The sequence below is a fragment of the Eubalaena glacialis genome, chromosome 4 (genome assembly GCF_028564815.1).
Source record: "Eubalaena glacialis isolate mEubGla1 chromosome 4, mEubGla1.1.hap2.+ XY, whole genome shotgun sequence".
Lineage (NCBI taxonomy): Eukaryota > Metazoa > Chordata > Mammalia > Artiodactyla > Balaenidae > Eubalaena > Eubalaena glacialis.
The window spans coordinates 59,694,581-59,713,043 of NC_083719.1; positions in this window are offsets into that span (position 1 = coordinate 59,694,581).

Below are 18,463 nucleotides of genomic sequence, written 5' to 3' on the forward strand. Positions count from 1 at the left end.
GAAAGAATGCTCAACAGACACATGAAAGAATGCTCAACATCATTAATCATTAGAGAAATGCAAATCAAAACTACAATGAGATATCATCTCACACTGGTCAGAATGGTCATCATCAAAAAACCTACAAACAATAAATGCTGGAGAGGGTGTGGAGAAAAGGGAACCCTCTTGCACTGTTGGTGGGAATGTAAACTGATACAGCCACTATGGAGAACAGTATGGACGTTCCTTAAGAAACAAAAATAGAACTACCATACGTCCCAGCAATCCCACTACTGGGCATATACCCTGAGAAAACCATAATTCAAAAAGTGTCATGTATCAAAATGTTCATTGCAGCTCTATTTACAATAGCCAGGACATGGAAGCAACTGAAGTGTCCATCAACAGATGAATGGATAAAGAAGATGTGGCACATATATACAATGGAATATTACTCAGCCAGAAGAAGGAGTGAAACTGAGTTATTTGTAGTAAGGTGGATGGACCTAGAGACTGTCATACAGAGTGAAGTAAGTCAGAAAGAGAAAAACAAATACCGTATGCTAACACATATATATGGAATCTAAAAAAAAAAAGGTCATGAAGAACCTAAGGGCAAGACGGGAAGAAAGATGCAGACCTACTAGAGAATGGACTTGAGGTTACGGCGAGGGGGAAGGGTAAGCTGGGACAAAGTGAGAGAGTGGCCATGGACATATATACACTACCAAACGTAAAATAGATAGCTAGTGGGAAGCAGCCGCATAGCGCAGGGAGATCAGCTCGGTGCTTTGTGACCACCTAGAGGGGTGGGATAGGGAGGGTGGGAGGGAGGGAGATGCAAGAGGGAAGAGGTATGGGGACATGTGTATATGTATAACTGATTCACTTTGTTATAAAGCAGAAACTAACACACCATTGTAAAGCAATTAAACTCCAATAAAGATGTTAAAAAAAATAATAAAAAAAATAATATTCCATTGGGGGAAAAAAAAAGTAAACAGCTGTTAATTCATTTATGGTCAGTGAATATATAACATGTATGAATATAATATGTATATGAGTATATGATTTAAATTATTTTAAATTAAAAAATATATATTTATTTATTTATTTATCTATTTATTTATTTGGCTGTGCTGGTTCTTAGTTGCAGCATGATGACTCTTATTTGCAGCATGCAGGCTCTTAGTTGTGGCATGCATGTGGGATCTAGTTCCCTGACCAAGGATCGAACCCAGGCCCCCTGCATTGGGAGTGCGAAGTCTTAACCACTGGACCACCGGGGAAATCCCAAATTATTTAAAATTTTAAGTAATCCTGTCTTAATAAAATTATGGAACATTTATATGGGAGGGTTTTTGTCTTTTGTGTGTGTGTGTGTTGTTGTTTTTTGAGGTTAAAGAGGTTTGAAGAAAACTTAATGGAAGTATTGCTATCCAACACTATCATTTAGGAATTACTTTTCAGGGAAAGCAAAATCTTTCAGTATTTCTAATTAAATAACTTAACCCTTCTAATAATAAAATTCTAATACCAAGTGACTGTGAAAACTATAAATTTTCTTTTCTATATTTTGCTTATGATAAAATGGCAAGATAAAAATGTAATAACTCTTTATTTTTTTAGAGGTTTCAATTTATCATTTTGTTATTTTTGGTATGTATTTTTCCTCTTCCTCCTCAGTTTCCTGTTGCAGCCTATAAAATTCCAAATTTCCTTCAACACCTGTTCCAAATACCACTCCTCTAAGAAGTCTGTTTTGTTTTTTTATTATTTCTTGTGAGCTCTTCCCCATTTGTGCACTTTGTATGCTTAGCTCATATTGTATTCTGTCGTATATTGCTAAATCCTCTGGGACAGGGTTTGTGCCTTCCTCATTTTTGTGTCACCTGCAGAATTAAGCACAGATCTTACCTGCAACAGGCCCTAAATAAACATTTGCTGACTTAAAAATGCTGAATACGTATGGTTTTCCCCCCTCTATAAAATGATTTGTGTTTGCTATTGATGCAAACCTCTCTTCTCATTTTATGTAAACCTGCAAATTCGTCCAGAACGAAGTTCAGCCTGCGGCATGACTCAGCAATGCTGTCCCTGCCCTGGTAGCTTCTACAGAATGGAAGGAAGTTTGTCACCGCCACACCAGGTGGCAGTGTGACCCAGGCCTGCATGGCCATCAAGGCAAGTGTATGAGGAAAAACAATTCAGTGATTCTACAAAGAAAACATTTGAAAATAATTTAACACAAAAGGGATAAATGAACTCAATTTTCTATATTTTAATCAGAGGTTCAAGATTTGTGTGATTTATATGACAGCTATTGACAGGGAAAAGTGAAAAAAGGAAGTATTATTTGCACTGCCAACAGGCATACAGAGAAATAAATATGTATCCTGGCAGACAAGAGCAAATATTTGCATTATGTAAGGGAATAGAAGTGATCATATTGAAAGTTATTGTTATTATAAGATTTTCTAAATATGAGAATAGCTGTAAAAGGCACAATTATTCTTTGGAATTCAAATGGTCAGACTATCCTACCTATCAAAAATTAAGAGATTAATCTGATTCTCAAGAAATAGTATTTTTTGAAGTTATAAAATGGTTGAGTTTTGGTGCAGGTGAATGATTTCTGCAAAATGTTTTCCATGCATGTATTATTGTCTTAAATTGGGATTACAGCTGAAGTCCCTCTGAATTTGGAATATGGTGAAATAAGGAATAATTGCATTATTCTGGTATCTACCATATTCCTCCATGAAGTAGCACGCTCTGCAACACTTGGCACGTATTATCACTTCTACATTTCGGTTGGTTTTCTGAGCATTTGTTGCAACTGTAAGATAGAAGCACTCACCAACAGAGAGAAATCTCTCCTTTAGGGGTTATTGTGGACATTTGTCATTTAGGGCATTTCTGATTACCTAGCACCTTTTGAGCACTCTTCTAATGTTTCGAAAATGTCCTGTTTTATGAGCTCCACTTCCCCAGGATGAAGCAGCAAACTAGTTTGCCAGGTTCCCTTGCAGCAAGGGCACAGGTGTATATGGCCTGGATTCCATCAATCAGATGTACTTGCATGTGACTTTGATTCAGCAGCGAGCAATGGGAGAAAGGAGGCTTGTAGAATTTGTCATCTGGCAAGCACAGCAACAATAGTGTTGGGGTTTTAGGCGGCATCACTGCCAGAGTTTCCAGCGTCTGCTCCTGAGCGTCACCAGCATGAACTGGGCAACATCTGTGCAAGTCATGGTGGAGGTGCCAACCAGTGGCAGCAGGGGTGTTTGAGCTGTAGTGGCTCCTGCAGAGTAATTGGACATCGTTCCTGACTGCTCAGTGTCCAAGCCTGGTTCTCAAACCCTCTTGGAGAGTCTATGAGCTACCTACTAGCCTTTAATTAATTCTTTTTTCACTTAAACCTTCCAAGGTGGATCCTGCTGTTTGTCACTTAAAACCCTGATAGAAACAAGGAATGAGAAGACGTACTCTTTTTTTTCTAGACATAAATTTTGGGATAAGTTGTAAAAACTTTATTGCTTTATAAATCTAGGGAAAGTTTTATATGAAACCAAGAAAGGAAAAAAAAGAAAGAATACAGTATAACTGTAATCTGGAACTGATTAAAGATCCAATAAATGAGATAAAGCAACCAAAACTGAGTTAACAAGAAGTCATTTTAATATTTACATTTATAAGTAAAATGCTTTTTATAAATAAGAGGGAAATAGAGGACCTAATGTTGCCAATTCCTGAACCTTTGTAGATTCTGCAAAGCATATTGGGTTTCTTCTTGGCTTCTTCCACTGCTGGTTTAGGACTGAGCTTTCTTTAGATTCTTTCTCTTTAGATTTGTTCCCACTTATCCAGCTTTCAAAATTGTGCTGCAGTTGTCCCTTTTTTCTTTGTCCTTGTGGTTTTGTGTCCTTTAAAAATTCTTTTCTGATGTTTTAGTGTAGCTTTGAGAGGGAGTTGAATAAATGGAAATTTACCTGAAAAAAAAATAAGGGGGAAATAATTTTAATGTTCAAAACTAGGAATTTTAATGTTCATACTAGGAAACACTTAAATTTGATATCAAAGAGTAATTAGCAAGGTACCAGTCTTTTAGAAAAGCAGAATAGAAGACTTGCTGTTGTTTGACCAGTACCCCATTTCCCTTCTAGTTACAGAATCCCTCTTTATTACGGGGAACCCTCAGCATGGGACTATTCATGAGAAGATAAGAAATAATTGTTGGGAAGAGTGGGGCAGAGGATTAACCAGGGCCATGTTGGTAGCACTATGGGCCACCATAGTGTCATGAATTTAAAATGAGTCCAGTCATCCTAGTTGTGTAGTTTTTTTCCAGCCACATTCAGCTGATTAGGTGTGGGTGTGGAGTAGGCAGAATAAGCAGAGTAATTTAGTCTGGGATACTGTTTAGCCCATTGAAGTGAAGGGCAAGAATGGTGAGCGATGCGAGGGAGTGACTCTAAAGATAGACCATGGACTCTTGGTGGGTTAAGAGAGAAAAGGAGGACACGAGGTAGGTGAGGGAGAATGAAAAGTTGGAGGGCCCACTGGGGTCAAAGCATTGGTAATATATGGAGTGAGTGGGAGAGGAAGAAAGTGGTGGTCAGAGAATGGAATCATTGACATTGAGATTAAAAATTTTTTTGGTAAAAAAGATATTGTTTATTTATCGATTTTCAATAATACTCTTTCTTTAAATCAAAAAGTTAATATATAATTTATAATAATAAAATTCACATATTTTAAGTATATGGGTTGATGACTTGACAAATATATACATCTACGTAATTGCAATCAAAATCAAGATATAGAAGACTGCCATCTTTCCAAAGTTCACCTGTGCCACTTTGCAGTTAATTTTCAATCTCTCTGCAATGGACTGAATGTTTGTCCTGTGGGCCACCACCACCCCCCCTCCCCGCCCCAATCCCTATCTTGAAATCCTAACCCCCAGTGTGATGGTATTAGGAGGCGGGGTCTTTGGGAGGTAATCAGGTTGTGAAGGTGGAGCCCTCATGAATGGCATTAGTGCACTTATAAAAAGAGGCCAAAGAGCTAGCTAGCCTCCCTCCACCATGTAAGACACAGCAAGAAGATAGCCATCTATGAACCAAGAAGCAAGCTCTCACCAGACATTGAATCTGCCAGCGCCTTGATCTTGGATTTTCTAGCCTTGAGAACTGTGAAAAATAAATGCTTGCTGTTTAAGGTGTCCCAGTCTATGGTGTTTTTGTTGTAAAAGCCCCAGCTGACTAAACACTCCCCCGACCCTCACCTTAGTGAAACACTGGTCTCATTTTTTAAAATCACTATAGATGAGTTTTAACTTATATGAGAATTTCATATAAGTAGAATCATATGGTATGCACTCTTTTATGCCTGGCCACTTTTACCCAGTGTAATGTTGATGAAATGCACCCATGTTATTGTGTTTATCAGTAATTCATTCCTTTTTATTTCTGAATGTTATTCCATTGTATAAATATACAACAACCGGTTTATTCACCTGTGGGTAGACATTTTCGTTGTTTCCAGTTTGGGCTGTTTCCAGTTTGGGCTGTTATTAATGTTTATATACAAGACTTTTCTTTTTTCTTTTAAAGTAATTTATTTATTTATTTTATTTTTGGCTGTGTTGGGTCTTCGTTGCTGCGTGCGGGCTTTCTCTAGTTGCGGCGAGTGGGGGCTGCTCTTCGTTGCAGTGCATGGGCTTCTCACTGTGGTGGCTTCTCTTGTTGCGGAGCATGGGCTCTAGGCACGGGGCTTCAGTAGTTGTAGCGCGCGGGCTTCAGTAGTTGTGGCACGCGGGCTCAGTAGTTGTGGTGCGCAGGCTCAGTAGTTGTGGCGCATGGGCTTTGTTGCTCTGCAGCATGTGTGATCTTCCCTGACCAGGGCTCAAACTCGTGTCCCCTGCATTGGCAGGCGGATTCTTAACCACTGCACCACCGGGGAAGCCTCTATACAAGACTTTTTATAGGCATATGTTTTCATTTTCTTGGGTAAATACTTCAGACTGTAGTTGCTGCTATATATTATGTGTTTTTACATATTGTTGGATTTGATTTGCCAATATTTTATTTAGAATTTTCAGGTCTATGTTTACAAGGCCAAGGGAAGTCACAATAACTATCAAGGAGGGAAGCACTTAGTTCTTTGCTGGGAGGTTGAGGCAAAACTAACCCTTTGGCTCTTCACCTTGTGTTGAAGTCGTCACAGCAGCAGTCCCTTGATCCTAAACAATGGTAAATGGAACCAGAACACATATAAGCCAGATGGAATCATCTACCACCGCAGCAAGAAAGGCATGAGAAATGAATAATGGGGCATGGCAATGAGGAATAACACAGAAATTCAGAGGCCGCAATACTCCATCCTCATATCTATGTAAATTTTCCCTACACTCCTTCCAGTCTTCGTTTTTTGGTCCTCTACGTACCTATATTCTTAGGCAACCAGTCCTTAAGTTGATGATATTCTGATAGCAGCACAGGCAGTCAGAGACTCTCCAAAGGGACACTGTACATTTGGGGGGATCAGTGGTATAATTTAAAATGTCCTTAAGAGGCAGACTGTTTTCAGTTGTAGCAGTGTAACCACTAAACCACTGTACCCAAAGGTGAGTCCAGAAAGGAGCAGTCACCCTGTATCCATGGAGTTACAGCTATTGACACCTGGATCAAATGTCTTCTTCCTTAAGTGTGAAATGTTTCTGGAGTGTTATTGCTTTAAAGACTGTCAAGTTCCCCCAAAGTAAAAATTATTTATTCCATAGCAAATAATTCCATTTGCAAGTTAAGATTTATAATTAATTTACTGGAACTTCTCTTTCCTGCATACTTTTTAAATACTCGACTGAATCTCAGGCATGTACTGAGGCAATCAATAGATTTTTAAGAAAGCAATCAAGATTCCAAAACGTCTCATCACAAAATTAGGACTTACATAAAGATAATTGAAGTAAAAGACAAAGAACACATTGTTTTCTCGACTCATTTCAGTTCTCCCCTGACAGTGAATTTTCATTAGCTGCTTGGACGATTAAGATAAATTGATATTTTAAAGTCTGTGATTATTTGTGACAGGAGTACAATATTTGTAGGCTTTTGTTTGTGTATTTATACTGATTATCTATGAGCAACTGTGAGTAAAATACCTTCTGTTTTAAAATTGCTCATTTAGTATAGTACTTGCCAAGCATCACTTAAATGAATACTTATTATATGTGGAACACAAGTGCTTTAATGACTTGCCTTTAAAATATTTAACTGAGGGGAGGAAATGAAAAATGGAGGGGCTATGATCTTAGAGCACAATATAAATAGCTTCTATGACTTTGGGGGGAAGGATCTGTTAGAGTAAGTTTTCTGAACCCCTAAACCTTACATCTTCAAGAGCTGCCTTTTTTCTTTTAAACAATTAAATATTGATAATATTCTTTTTTAAATAAATTTATTTATTTTTATTTTTGGCTGCGTTGGGTCTTCATTCCTGTGCGTGGGCTTTCTCTAGTTGTGGTGAGCAGGGGCTACTCTTCGTTGCGGTGCGTGGGCTTCTCGTTGCAGTGGCTTCTCTTGTTGCGGAGCATGGGCTCTAGGTGTGCGGGCTTCAGTAGTTGTAGCACACGGGCTCAGTAGTTGTGGCGCACGGGCTTAGTTGCTCCGCGGCATGTGGGATCTTCCTGGGCCAGGGCTCGAACCCGTGTCCCCTGCATTGGCAGGCGGATTCTTAACCACTGCGCCACCAGGGAAGCCCGATAATATTTTTTTAAAATATAATGCTTGAGGAGAGGGACAAGATAGTGGTAGGGGATTAAGAGGTACAAACTACTATGTATAAAATAAAAAAGCTAGAGGGATATATTGTACAGCACAGGGAATAGAGCCAGTATTTTATAATAACTTTAAATGGAGTCTAATCTATAAAAGTACTGAAGCACGATGTAGTACACTTGACACTAATATAATATTATAAATCAACTATACTTCAATCAAAAAATGTAATGCTTGATTTCCTGCCATCTTAGCAGAGCATACAGAATATAATCTACACTTCCTATAGGTGATAACCATGCACATCAATTCAACAAGGGGTGTTCCCCTTGAGGTTTATTAAAGTTTATAGACACCAAAGAGGTCAGAGGACTGTATGGCAATTAGGGGCCATACAGTCAATGGCAAGTCTGCCTCTTCTCTCCTCCCGTTTTCCTCCCTCCCATATCCATTTGCTTCCAACCTATTCATTTCAGCTCAGGAAGACTGAGGGTTCATAAGGGGCACCAGATAACCTTGGTAATTCCCTCACTAGCTTCACTTTACATTCTTATACATTTTGGTTTTGAAGAGGAGCCCAAGGGGGACTCTCAATGCTTTCATGCGGGAGTCAAGTGCTTGTATTCACAGGCCTTTTTCTCTCAGTTTTGTTCCTATAGGTCTCCCAGTTTATTAAAGGTAGCAAAAGTGGGTAGCTGGAGATAGGGCACATTACTGGACTAAGGTCTGCGTACTTCACAAACTTTCAGTTCTAAGATGAATAAATTCTGGGAACCTAATGTACAGTATGGTGACATGGTGCCTATAGTTAATAATACTATATTAGCTACTTGAAATTTGATGAGTATGTAGATCTTAAGTGCTCTCACCACACACACACAAATGGTAACGCTGTGGGGTGATGGGTATGTTAACTAACTTGACTGTGGTGATCATTTCACAGTGTATACCAATATTAAATCATCATGTTTTACACCTTAAAAATATACAACTCTCATTTCTCAATTATACCTCAGTAAAGGTGGGGGGGATGTTCTGTGTACTTCAGAGTGCGGGAAAAGCATGGTTGGCCCACTCAAAACTTGGCTTTTTTATTCTTTTCTGTTTGTCTCCTGTCTTAGCAGATCCTGAGACAAAGATTCAAATAAGAGTACAGTTGGCCCTCTGTATCCATGGGTTCTGCATCCCCAGATTCAACCAACCTCACATGGAAAATACTTGAAAAAAATTCCAGAGAGTTCCCAAAAGCAAAACTTGAATCTGCCGCAGGTCGACAACTAGTTACATAGCATTTACATTGTATTAGGTATTATAAGTAGTCCAAAGATGATTTAAAGTACACAGGAGGGTGTGTGTAGGTTATATGCAAATACTGTCATTTTATATAAGGGACTTGAGCATCTGTGGATTTTGATATCTGTAGGGGTCCTGGAATCAATCCCCCATACTGAGGGAGGACTGTCGTTTATTTGGCAGGTGAAGGCAGGGCCATGGTGGCTTGAGAGAAGGAAGCGAAGGCAGTCAAAAGAGTGTGTGTTTATCGAGCCAGCTCTCACCACCCTCACCCTCCGCGGCCATCGAATACTGACTTTATAAAAACTTTCTACTGTCTTTATAAAATGCTCAACTGTGGGAACAGTGAGTACAGATAAGCAGGAATTCTGTCTTACGTTGTAGTGGGAAGCTTTTTTTGGAGCATCTTTTTATAACAGAAGTTTTCAATGGCTCTTGCATTACAACACCCCTGGGAGGAAATGATGGTTAATATTTATGCTAACTTGCAGAAGAGAAAATTACTCCTGGACATGTTACCGACCCTTTTGAGATGAGCCCCAACAAGGGTCCTGCTGCCCAGCGTCGCTCACTCCAATAGAACAGGATCAAGTTCAGTTCAGAAGCAAAGGAAAGTTTTATTCTTGGATCAAAGAACCGAGAGGCAGGAGCTTGCGCTCTGGATCACAGGCACTTCCCACGGGCCATGGGTGGGGCTTCTTTATAGGGTTCCCGTAGGGGGGAGGCGGGAAGGGGAGAGGCCTTGCCTCTGGGGCGCAGGCGCGCTGCTCACAGCACTTCAGACTGAGGTGCCCGGTGCAGCCATCTTGAATTGAGGTGCCGCAAGCAGCTCTTCGGCACCCGGTCCACGGAGTTGGGGTGTCGATGTGGTAGTTCTGCACTGTGCGCTCTAGTCTGACGTGTTAGGTATAAGGCCTCTGCACGTGGCTCCCTAGAGGTACGTGAAACCAGACTAAGCACAAAAGAAGAGGTTAAACCTTCTCGCCTAGATTCCATCTTATTTTTTCCGGGGAAAAGTAAATGGTTTCTGCCTGTGACAGATATTCAGATATTTTTGTCTCCTAGCCTCCAATTCCAAACAAGTTTGTGAAAGTTGGCATGTAGGTAAATATGTATATTCTTTTATAATTTTAATTCCTATGTGAAACTTTATTTCCAGGGCTAGGGAATTAGAGTCTGATGTGGTTCCCAAGCATGAAAAGCACTTGTTGATGTGCAGTATTTACGCTATACAGTGAATCAAATGGTGCTTGCAATTCCTTTGTGAATTCGTCAGAAAACCGTGAGGTATCAGCTAACGTCTGGCCTTGGAAACCTCAAAAGTTCATTTGGGGATGGTGAGTCTTAGAGCAAATCCCTGGTCTCTCCTGATCACTAGCACCTCCCCCTCCCACCGAGCAATGATCTCAGCTGTAGATGCCTTACCGTAAAAGCGACACTTAGTTGTACAATAAAAACAAATGATTTAGGGAGTGCCGGTGGGCCGGGACCTCTTGGTGTGGAAGAGCAGAGCTGGGTGTGCTCTGCTGTGTCACATACTCGTGGGAGTAGCCAGGGTTGTAAAGAATAAGGAGGGTAACACGATAATTGGGACAAATCATCTGTTCTGAAAACCTTTTGTTTTCAGGACTCCTTACACTCTTAAATATTATTGAAGAACCCGGAGAGCTTTCGTTTATGTGGGTTACATCTGTTTATATTTACCATTTGAGAAATTAAATAAGAAAAACCTAAGTATTGGGAAGCTTACAAGCTCATAGTGGGGGATATGTTTCCAATATTTTAATTTATTTTAAAGATTAGAGTTTGTAATTGGCAACAAATACTTTGTTCTTTTCTTTAAAGTGACTGGAATGTGAAGTAAAAATGTCCACCAATATCCAAATCCGCATAACCATACTTTGTCGGTGCTTTTTCAAGACAATGTGGAATCCCTTGAAAAAAGTGTGTAGTTCAGTTTGCAACTTAAATACAGAAGCTGTTTTCCTCGAGCCAACCACTGTACTTTGGTATATAACAGAAGTGCTTTATGAATACTTTCCATTTTGTAACATAGAATATTAAAAAGAAGTGTACTCCAGGCTTCAGAACTAACAAGTTTTTAGTGCTTTTTCAAGGACATTCGTAAGTGAAAGTGGCTTTTTTTTTCTTTTCTAAACTGTGAGTGCATGGCAATGAATTAAACAACTGCTAGAATAGTTTGGTGCCACTGCCTTGATTGGTGCTAAGGTGACAGAAGTTCTACCCACGTTGCTTTTGCGCCATCAGTGCAAATGTCAATACATTGAAAAAGGCAAACATCCTCTTAGGATTATTATGAAAATAGTTTTGACCTTGTAGATTCCCTTGAAAGGATTTGGAAATCTCCAAGAGCTGGCAGGCTGTACTCTGAGAATCACTGATTTAAGAAATGCTATCTTTCGAAAAAAGATGTATTGAATACCTGTCACTGCCAGGCACTTCTGTGTGCATGGGACATGTCGGTGGACAAAACAAAGAGCTCTGCCTTCATGGAGGTTATATTCTAGCAGGGGTGGTGACCGACAATAAGACAATAAATATAATTAACAGGTATATTAGGAGATGCATCAGGAAGTGATTAGCGCTATGGAAAAACAAAAAGTAGAGCAAGGTAAGGGTGACTGGGAGTGCTGGTAAGTGACAAGGAGCAGGCTGAAATTTTAGGCATCATGGAAAAGATGATATGTGAGCAGAGTCTTATAGGAGGTGAGGGAGTTAGCCATGTGGCTACCTGGTGGCGGAGCGTTTCAGTCAAGGGAACAGCTGTATAATGACTAAGTGGGAGTATGCCTGGCATGGTGCAAAAAGCATAAGGATGCTGTGAGGAGGGAGTGGAGGGATTGAATGTTAAAGGTCTAAGATATGTGGTCAAAAAAGGAAAGGAGGGAGCAGATTTTGTAGAAACGGAAGCTACTGGAGGGTTTTTAGCAGAAGAGTGACCTAATCTCTCTTATGCTTTCCCTGATGGTCCAGTGGCTAAGACTCCGCTCTCCCAATGCAGGGGGCCTGGGTTCGATACCTGGTCAGGGAACTGGATCCCACATGCCACAACTAAGAGTTCACATGCTGCAACTAAAGATCCCGCATGCTGCAACTAAGACCCAGTGCAGCCAAATAAATAAATAAATATTAAAAAAAAATAAAAGATTACTTTTGTTGCCATGTTGAGGATAGACTGTACAGGACAAGGTAAGAAAACAGAGATTAATTAAGAGACATATGTAGTAATCCAGATGAGATAATAATGGTTCGGGCCAGAGTTGTAGATGTGGAACTGGTGAGAATGGAGAATCAGTAGAACTTCCTAATGGTTTTGATGTGGGTGTAAGAGATATAGAGAAGTCAGAGGTAACTTCAAAATTTTTGGCCTGAGTAACTGAAAAGAGAGTGTATCTCTTATACAAAAATTAACTCAAAATTTATTGTAAGTCTAAGTATAAAATTATAAAACTTTTAGAGGAAAAGACAGAAGAAAGTCTTCTGGGTAGGCAAACAGTTCTTAAACATAACAAAAAGCATGACCCATAAAAGAAAAAAATCAGTATATTGGACTTCGTCAAAATTAAAAATATTTGCTCTTTGAAAGATACCATTAAGAGAATGAAAATAAAGTCATAGCATGGAAAAAATTACTTGTAAATCACATACCCCACAAAAGATTTCTATCCAGAATATATTTTTAAAAATCTTTAAACTCAACAGGAAGAAAACAATCCAATTTGAAAATGAGAAAGGGATTTGAACAAATACTTTGACAAAGGATGGCAAATAAGCACGTGAAAAGATGCTTAACATCTTTAGCAATTAGGGGAATGCAAATTAAAGCCACTAAGAGAGGATGGAAGGAAGAAAAATGCCAGTAGCAAGTAGAAAGAGAGTAGGTCTGGGTGAGCACAGGCCAGTGGCTCTTACACATAAGCAAATTTGCTGGCTATCCCTGGTGAAGGACTTCCTGTGTTTCAATAAGAAATAATGAAAAAGGAAGTAGGCATAACCCAAAGAACTTACCCTTTCCAATATTTTGAAATACAAATACACACACGCTCACACACATATATACAATTTTGCATTTTGTATTTGAGTGTGTGTGTGTATACACATACATACTTACATAAAGCTTCATTACAAAGGGCAGAACATTGGGGCAATAAAAAATATAAATGTAGGGCTTCCCTGGTGGTGCAGTGGTTGAGAATCTGCCTGCCAATGCAGGGGACACGGGTTCAAGCCCTGGTCTGGGAAGATCCCACATGCCGCGGAGCAACTGGGCCCGTGAGCCACAACTACTGAGCCTGCGCGTCTGGAGCCTGTGCTCCGCAACAAGAGAGGCCGCAACAAGAGAGGCCGCGACAGTGAGAGTCCCGCGCACCACGATGAAGAGTGGCCCCCGCTCGCCGCAACTGGAGAAAGCCCTCGCACAGAAACGAAGACCCAACACAGCCAAAAATAAATAAATAAATAAATAAATTAAAAAAATAAAAATAAAAAATAAATGTAAAGAGCAGGTTTTTGACATGTACCTCTGCTTTTGATACAACATAGTTGGGGAGAATAGAGATAAATGATTGATTTTTCCAGAATGTATTTAAGCAACACAATGTTTTGATTTCCTCTGGAAGAAAAACCTGCCCTGTGTTCTACCTGTTCTTTGAAGAATGCCTAAGGCAGGGCAACTAGTTCTTGGGTAACTGATTAGCAGTGCAGTCTTCTTTCTCAAGATCACAGGTTGCCATTTATTTTTTAAGCTGCAGTTTTGTGCTGTAATTTTTTTCCTCTCCATCTGATTCATTCTGAGTCATGGGGAGCATACTCTCATTGTGATGGGGTGCACTGCAGAGAGAGCTGCCTGGCTTGTTCTGCACCATTAAATGTTTGCTTGAGTCTTCCTATCAGAAATAGTATGGAGAGTCACAACACAGGGGAAAAAAATGAGAGTGTGAGGATTCTGCCTGGGAAGACTTGGATTAGTAGAAATGGGATTAATGAAGAGAGTTTTCTGTTGTTTTCCAAGGAAGAAAATAATGAACTAATGTGCTTGATGGGCAGCTAAATCTCTCTGTGTGTCATGATTTTCAAGCAACAAAATAGCCCTTAACAATGGCATTCTCTCCTGATGAAAGATTCCATTCGAGCATGCCAGGTTCCCAGGCAGGGAGAATGGGTTGGGGGAGGGATCACCTTAGTGGCAGAACAGCATTACCAAATGTCAGATCTCCTAGGTCATTAGCCTTGCCCATATACATTTACTTGTAATCCCTCAGTGGGGAATTGAAGGATGTTGTCCCAGTCACACTGAAAAGACATGATTTTCCAGGATATGGGAGGCTTCTGTTCATTAAGCTGAAGCTGAGCATAGCTTGAAGAATTTAATCTGAACAAAATGGCCCTGAACTCAGTGGGAGTTACTTCCAAGGATATAGGACAAGGGCAGTATACCTTAAGGATATTAAAAGCTGGAATAGAATGGAAGTGTGGTACATTTCTCTCCTTTCCTCCTTTCTGTGCTTAATACCATTGTGTCAAATGTAAGTATGATACATTTAGAAGATGGAGACAGTGAATCAAAAATTGCTCTTTGACCTCTCTTTTGCCACAAAACATTAAAATCCAGTTGATTTGCTATAACAGTAATAATTCCATTCACAATAGACAAGAACAATAACACCAGTAAAATGATAGAAAAATGCAATTTGTTGCATTAGTGGCAAGCAATTGGAACAAAATGTATTAGTTTAGAAACCATTCTGTGTGTAATTATGTGTGTGCTGTGTATTAAGAAAAAATACACAAAATGGTAGGATGTGAGGGATAAAATATCTTTTCATTGGCATGATCCTTTTACTTGAGAATCCATTCTATAGTTGTAAGTTATAAAAAAGCGTATTTGCCCCCAAAACTGTGTAGCTTGCAGTGAGATCCATTTTCAGCACTTCTGAATTCAGCTCACATAGCCTTCTTGTAGGCTGTAAGGAGGTTCAAGCTGTTCTAAAACAGTCATCACGATCCATTACACTTCGTTCCCTGTAGCTTTTGTTCCCAGTTGCATGTGATACTGTTGATCGTGAAAGAAAATTTAAAATATATGCTGACTTTACATATGGAAGGATTATAGTTTCACTTGTTCAAAGCATTCCTGAATATACCTTCTAGAATCTAGTATGAAAATCCACGGCAAAGGTAACATTTCAAAAGAGGATATATCAAATTAATATTCCCTTTTTGTTAAAAGAATTATCTTAGGAGAAAAGTACTTTTTGAGATTGTGAGTTTGTTTAAATGTGGGAAACAGAAGCCAATAATTTAAGCCTGAAAGGTTTACTGCAAATACCTGTATCACTGAAGCAAAAGCATTTTGCCTCAATACACATTGAAGAAAATTTATCTTTAATTGGAGATTGTATTGATTTTTAATTAATAATAAAAGGCATCATATCTAATATTTTAGACTATGTTTGGAATATGTGTTCTCTTTTTGGATGTTGCAGATTATAGAGAAAGATCTTCTTTGAGAGGTAACACATATCTGAAGAGAAAACACATATTTTTATACTAGTTTATCCCCTCAAACTCTGCGGAAAACTGAATATTTTCTCCCAGGAACCTACTCCTGCTCCTTATGATATTATTGCTTGATGTCTTCCAGTCATTCAATCTTCTTTGAGATATTTCATGCTTTCTTTCTCTATATAATCAGTTGCCAAGTCCTACCAAGTCTTTTCTTTCTTTCTTTCTTTTTTTAATTGAAGTATAGTTGATTTACAATGTTGTGTTAGTTTCAGGTGTACAGCAAAGTGATTCAGTTTTATATATATATATACACACACACACCCCCACTCTTTTTCAGATTCTTTTCCATTATAGTTTATTACAAGATATTGAATATAGTTCCAAAGTCTTCTCTTTTAAAACTACTCTCCTCCATAGAATCACAGATTTTTATGTCCTAGAAGGAAGCTCCTATAGTCCAGTTTTTTCAAAACTTCTAGAGTAACAGAACCCTTTCTCTGAATGATACCTAGAAGCCCCCAAATTACTACTATTACTGCTGCTGCTGCTGCTGAGTCTGATTTGGTTGAAGCAAGAGTAGACAAGAGGGTCACAGACTTCTATCTGTTTGGTCCATTTTCGTTGGCTTGTTGTCACCTTCAAAGATGCTTTATTTAATCCCAAGGGATCCTGGGAGTGGAGGAAACCAAGGTCCAGAGATAAGTGTCTTGTCCAAGATCATTAAGCCAGTTAGTGCAGAGCTGGGACTAGAAGTCAAGTTAAAGTTTAGTGCCCTTCAGGTCCATCACCTGTACCATCGCTATCACCACCTGAGACCTGGCTTATTGCAATACATTCTTAGCTGTCTCTGATCTCCCCTCTCCTACGTCCTCATTTACAGAACATATGGTATTTTGTGTTCTTTGTGTCTCTCCTCTGTACAACAGGCTTCTATGGCTCTCCATTTCCTGTAAAATCAAGCCCCAGTCTTTACGGGTTCATTTCAAGTTCTTCATAATCCAGACTTTTTCTTACATTGTTCCCCAATCCAAAGCCACTGTGCCAGCCTGTTTGCTTTTTTCACTGATCCTTGAATCACCTCCAAGTCTTTCCTTATATTTTCCTCTCTACCTGGAATGCTGACTTTCCATTGAACCTGTCCTTCAAGACTCAGATCAAGATCCTTGAAGCCTATTCTAACTATGCAGGTTCACAGTTACTCCTTTTGTCTTTTTGAGGACCATATGCATTCTGTACCATTTTTTGGCTTTTAAATTTCACATGGGTAAGAATATGTATTGTCTCATCAGTAAAAACATAAGTTCTGCTAGGACATGGACCATGGCTTATTTTGTATGCAATATTGACGTGGTGCTGTGTGAAAACCAACTGTGTTTTGTGAGTGAATTAAATTGGACTGAGGTGATGAAAAATTCTCCCTGCTCTTGATCACCACACAAGGATCCACTGCAGCATTTTCCATGTAGCAGATGATGGGTATTCCATCCATTTCATCTATTTTCCTTTCCCACCATAAAAAATTAGATCTAAGAAGATTTTCTATTTGATCTTTTCTGTAACTATGCCATCAGCCTAATCATTAAAAAATTCTAGTTGAATGTAAACATATGTCGATAATAATACTACTGTAAATGTTTTATTGTAAATACCTATTTCTATAACTTTTCAATAAATGTCTTTATACTTGTGTAGTACAATAAATGTAACTGCTTTTCAAAAATTAATGAGTCACACCAAAAGCCATATTTGCTCCTAGAGGAGAGGCTATCCATGCCTCTCTCATATCCAGACGGCAAACTCAGGCAGGACTCCACGTTTTATCTACCTATACATCTACAGTTAAAATTCAGAAGGCAGGGTTATTTGAAATGAAAAATGGAGTCAGAATTCTGACTGGTTATTGGTTTAGCAATGAGGAATAACTTTGCTAATTAGGTTATAGGATGAGTATTTTTGATACACCTTTGTTAATACCTTTTTTAAAAATATGCAAGCTGAAGATTTAACCCAATTTGTTGAAAACATGTTAACAATATTGAATATAATTAACAATATCTTAGTTTTCTCAACTTGTTCTGGGTATATTAGGCTACAGACGATGCCACTAAATGAAAGATTAAGAGGTATAGTTAATAATTATTTGATCAGTCTTGGAAAAGATTTTTGATATAGTTCCTAGAAATTGAGAAATTGATGTCACTAATGATGGGTAACAAATCTCTTCACAATTCAGGATGATTTTCATTTCTTTGCTTTCAACAAAATTGAGGAATGTCTAATTGAGTTGTCAGCTGGTGGATCACAAAAATAATATTTGAAGATGTGTCACTGTGTGGTTTTGGAATATAAAGTGGAAGAAGCTCGAAGAGATGAATGACATTTCTATAGCAAATTTTGCTCCAATTCCATCTATTTATATATGTTAACAAATATTCTCAGAGCTCACAAAAAACACTTTGGAAATGATGCTGAACCCAGTCTCATTGTAGCTATAAGTAATATTCATCCACCAAAATATGAAATGAAATAAAAAATCTTCATCTACCCCATTAATGAAAGAATTTCTAAATTCTTTCTTTTTATGTTTAAAATTTATATTTATATTGCTTTTGTTAAACTATATATTAATAATAATTTTAATAATGACTCAATCCAGAAGGAAAAATTTTATCTGGAAAGATGAAATGGCATCAGTGAAAGATTTTCAAGAATAAAAATATTTCATGTGAAGATATTCTGTGGGGAAGCTGGAATGGAAACACAAGTTCAAGGAGAAAAAAGAATGATATAAAATTTCTAAGTGTTGAAGATCAGCTTGTTCACATAAATATATATATTTCAATGGATGGTATTGGGTATTAATAGCTTTGGTATTT